The following is a 5,221-nucleotide window of genomic DNA, read 5'->3' as shown; positions in this document are numbered from 1 at the left end:
GCATATGAAGAGTGAAGATCACCGGTGGGTCGGCGTGTGAGAGGATCGTAGCTTGCTCCAGGCTGGAAAAATGAACTCTGGCTGGATTCAGACCAGAACCAGAACTGGGCCAGGTGCTGTGTGCAGAGACAGCTGCTTTCATTGAAGGATAGAAGGGTCACCTTAAGGTCATCACCACCATATCTGCTCTGTGCCCAGATTCTGTGGAGAGTTATTTTCAGAGTGTGATCTCTCCAGGAGTGAAGGAAGTCTCTATTCATGTGCTATAGGCCAGACCGTGGCGGTCACTGTAGTGGTTATTCATAACAAAAGGAAGGTTAATGTTGTCCTACTGGAGTAATATTATCGTAAACTGCTAAATGTCATTACACAGTACCCAACAGTCATATTCTGATTCACAGATAAGTGTGTGTGTGTATGTGTGTGTGCGTGTGTATGTGTGTGTTTTTGCATGTAATTGTTCGTTAGAAGCTTCGCCTCGGACAGTACCGACTAAAATTTGCTTGCCCCTATGCTTCCTCTCCAATAGTCTGCTATAAGACCATTTTTAAGTCTTTCCATCTGTCCCAGCATGCAACACAGTTTTAGAGGTGGCAAGAGAAGAACATGGCAGTCTCAGCTGCAACTGGGTGCTCTTGATAGTCATTGTTTGGACACAGAACACAGTGAGCTTGACTTTGATTGGCTTGGCTGCACTACACAATTGTGTTTGGTCTCACATAATGGAGCACAGGAACTTTATCATGATTGGCCATACCATATGGGAAACATTAGGCTAGGTTGTGATAGGTTTCTGTACAAATCAGAGTATTCTTCACCACTCTGTCGAGAACACAGTATGCTTGCCACTGATTAACCTCCGCTTGGCATTGATTGACTGTTACACATCTGATAGCATTGACCGGTCATTCTACTTCTAATAAGCGGCCATTGGTGGCCAGCTGACTCCTTCCTACTAAATCCTCGTTACTTTTTGTCAGACTGTTTCCATGGCAATCACCACCATGTCAGACCCAGCGTCTTTGGGCACGCCGGGGGAGTGGCCACACTGATCAGGCCCCGCCTCTTTGCCCCCTGCCTGGTCTGCTTCCTTGGCTCGTGCTGTGCAGTTGTCGTCGTCATGGAGACTGTTGTCCAGGGTGCTGACGTTGTCCTGCTCATCAGGGTCGATGTGGCAGCGGCACACCTCAATGCCGGAGTCTCCTGTCAGCCGGCGCTGCTGGAAGTGGCTCTGGTCCATTTCCGGGTCGGAGGTCGCCGAGTCCCGCCTGCCCGGGTCCAGCAGAGCTGTCCTGAGGGGCGGGGACTGGGCTGGACTATCGTCCAACGGACACGCCCCTTTTGTCATCTCCACAATTTGCCCAGTGGTCACATCTAGTGGGTCGGAGAAGGGCAGGAAGGGAGGAGGGGAGGAGAGAGAGGGAGGGGAGGTCAGAGTGAGAGGAGAGGAGGGCTGGTTTGTGCTCAGACCCACCGTAACGCCGGGCGGGTGTAAGATTATGGTGCAGTTGGCATTGCCAATGCTGCTCAGGCTGGCTTGCTGCTGTGTGCCACTGACATTAGCTTCAATGCTGCTACTTTTGGACTTAGCGATGCTAACTGAGTTACTGCCGTTCCCTGGGTTACTGGCGTTGCTCGGGTTACTGGGGTTGCTGGGGGAACTGGCGGTGCTGGCGCTTCTGAGGTTACTGGTGCTGGTCCTAGCTGGTTCTGCTGCTGCAATGAGGCTGAGGGCAGCCCCAGAGTCCGGGCTGGTGATTGGCGAGGGGCTCTGTGCAATGGCGAGGACCTCATGACTCAGTGGGGCGGGGCCTGGGTCGCTGTCACCGGGCGAGGAGGCGTGGCTGGTGGAGGGGGTGTAACTGTAGGGGGACGATTGACAGCAGGAGTCGCATGAGCAGCTGGTGTAGTTGTCGGAGCTCTGAGAGGACAGCAGGTGGGCAGTGCCCCGCGGGTAGCCCACACAGCTGTAAGGAGGGGGTGGGGTTCTGGGCTGGGCAGCTACCTCCTCATAGGATGGCAGCTTCAGCGAGGCCAGGAAACCTGCCAATCAAAGCACATCATGATTCACAATGCTTACAATCGAGCAACACTTTTGGAATGGCACCCTAACCTCACTGGTTGCTTTGAATAATGTTTCCATGACTTGCCACTTTGCACAAAAATGCACAGCGTATTTGTACACTGAAAACATTACAATTTAACTGTAAACATTTAATTCATTTTGAAAGACATATGCTAAATAGACATAGATATTGTCCCCTTAGAATTATAAGGTTCTATCTGACATTTTTGTCAAAACTGAGTTATTGACATATTCTCATTCTGTGACACCTTAAGAAGGTGAGGTGAGATGGTTCTTGTTTGCATGCATTTTTGGACATTATATCTAAAGACATTTGTTCCATTTATCAGTATAACTCTATGGAATTCTAAAACTTTGAAGCTCAATATCTCAGAACTACTCAGAATGTAGATAGGACCTATAATTCTAAGGGGACGAAATCTATACATGAGGAAGAAGACAAGAAAATGGGGAGGATGAGAGGATGACAAGAGCAGTGGGAGAGACTGGAGCAGAGGGGTCATCCTGAGGTCCAGCAGGGAGCCTGGACATTTACTTAATTTATGATTGACAGATTTAGGCCTAATAGTTGTACGCATCTTTACATGAGCAATGATGATTACGATGGGGAAGATGAAGGAGAGAGGACAGTGATGGTAGGTTGAGAGCAGAGGGGCTCTTACTGAGGTCCAGCATAGAGGCATTATAGGTGTCGTATGAACAACTGTTAGCGTGAACGTTATTTATGAAAGCCATGAGACAGATGAAGGAGAGGGTGAGAGTGGGCGAGCAGAGCGGAGCGGAGTGGAGGGGCTCTTACTGAGGTCCAGCATGGAGGCGCTGTAGGTGCGGGCGCGCTGGTAGGCCGACAGGTTGATGTCCCTCTGCCGCTGCAGCTGCTGCTGCTGGCGCTGCTTGGCTTGGCGGTGGTGGTAGGCACAGCCGCAGCTGAACAGGATCAACACACTCCACAGCAGCCAGAACCCTGTACATGCACACGCACACGCACACACACACACACATGCACACACACACACATGCATGCACGCACACACACACACACGCACACACATGCATGCACACACACACACACACATGCACACGCACACACATGCATGCACGCACACACACACACACGCACACACATGCATGCACGCACGCACACACATGCACACACACACACGCACACACATGCATGCACGCACGCACACACACACACGCACGCACACACACACGCACACAAACACACACACACATGGCTTGATGTGAATATTTTTTCTTAAAAAGCTTGTGATATTTCAGAGGAAAGCACAGCGTGGTTGCTCTGTATGTTTGAATATGTTGTATGTAAATTGTGATTAGTTAACAAATGATATGCTATATAATGATTATTAGGTGGGCATTATTAGGTGTGGCAGGTTTATGTGTGCAAAATGTACCGTAAGCACAGTGAAAGCCCTATGGGAATACAAAGAAAAGTTATATTTAAAGTAGCAGTGAAACAAGTGAGTTCAGTGGTAGGTTAGGTTAGGTTAGCCGTCCCAGTCACACACACATGCATGACATAAGAAATGAAATGAAAGAGTACTGCATGTCTTACACCAGAGCTCGTAGTAGTAGGAGCAGCAGCCGGACTCGCCACAGCAGTGTCCACTCTGGCACAAATAGCCGCTGGCTGTGTTGGTCCCGGCGCAGTAGCGAGGGCTGCCCAGCAGAGGGAGCACCCCTGAGCGCTGGTACTCTAGGCCCTCTTGCAGCGCCTGCCTCCAGCGATACACACGCTCCTCTGCGGGCTCCGCCATCACTGAGACACACACGTGCGCACACACACACACACACACACACACACACACACACACACACACACACACACACACACACATGTACATACATACAAACAAACATGTACATACATACACAAACATGTTTACAATTTACTTCTCCGATGACATTTGGAGGGAGGCTTTCTAATACTAGTACAGATAGATAGATATATAGATAGATAGATAGATAGATAGATAGATAAAACAATAAGTAAACAGTGCAATGAAAAGACAATTGTGTTGATGAAGCATGTGTGGAAACTCAAATGAAACTTATGAAATATCCCCAAATTCAGACTGCGTGATCCTCCTGTTTCTACTGGAGTTGCGCACAGATGGCATTGATCTAAATGGGATTTAATGTCACATAACATGGTCCAAGTTGGAATTGAGAAATGCGTTGCCATGTGGCTCTCTGCTGTTATCACACTGTTCTCAAAACAGCAGATCCATCTGAGTCACATGTTGGTGAACACCATTGCGTGTCCGCCTGCCACAGTCCTATTTTAGAATGTGTCCAACTCCAGTACACAACACCTATATGTAGAGTAAACCACTTCGTGCGTAATGAAGAGGCATCACTTTCTTTTCGGGGACACCTCATCTCACTTGTCTTCAGGCTAGAAAGGAGGCTGTCAATCAAGAAGAGGTTTAGGCCAACCAATCGGTGAGGTTAGAGGCCAGGTCAGGTGATAACATCAGTGTTCTCATAGGCGCACTGGATGAGAATTTTGTCAGTGCTGATCCAATCACTCCAGGCTTAATTCAAGAACAAAATCCTTTACAGTGCAAGGATACAAGGAAGTTTATTGTCACATGCATATAGTTACTGGAAGTAAGAAATGCAGTGAAATTATGTCTGGTGTCAGCCTATTTGTGCATTTATGGGGGGGGGGGGGGTAAAAAGTGCAGTAGAAGAGGGGTTTAGTAGATTAAGTGGCAAGGGCTGCATAAGAAAGGTGGGGGAGGATTGGGATTGGGGGGGCACCAACAAGGAGCACCCAAGAGCAACAGGGGCAAGGAAAAACTCCCTTACCAAGGAAGAAACCTTGGGCAGATCCACGGCTCAAGGGGCTAACCCAACTGCCAGGGGTCTTGGTGTGTGTGTTGGGGGGATGACAGGGGAGATGGGATAGTGTGCTGTGTATGTGGGGAGAGGGTAGTGTGCAATATGTGTGTTGGAGAAGCTTCCTCATGAGACAATGTGCTGTGTATTGGGGGGGGGGGGGGCAGTGTACTGTAAGTATGTTGGGGATGTGTGTTGGAGAAGCTTCCTGATGAAATAATGTGCTGTGTAGGTAGGGGAGAGGGGGGGGGGCAGTGTACTGCAAGT

The sequence above is a fragment of the Alosa pseudoharengus genome, unplaced genomic scaffold (assembly GCF_046254945.1).
Source record: "Alosa pseudoharengus isolate Yale_2024_CS ecotype anadromous, Long Island Sound unplaced genomic scaffold, YU_APseudo_1.1 YU_APseudo_1.1_scf_17, whole genome shotgun sequence".
Classification (NCBI taxonomy): domain Eukaryota; kingdom Metazoa; phylum Chordata; class Actinopteri; order Clupeiformes; family Clupeidae; genus Alosa; species Alosa pseudoharengus.
Note: the sequence above shows the minus strand (reverse complement) of the source record.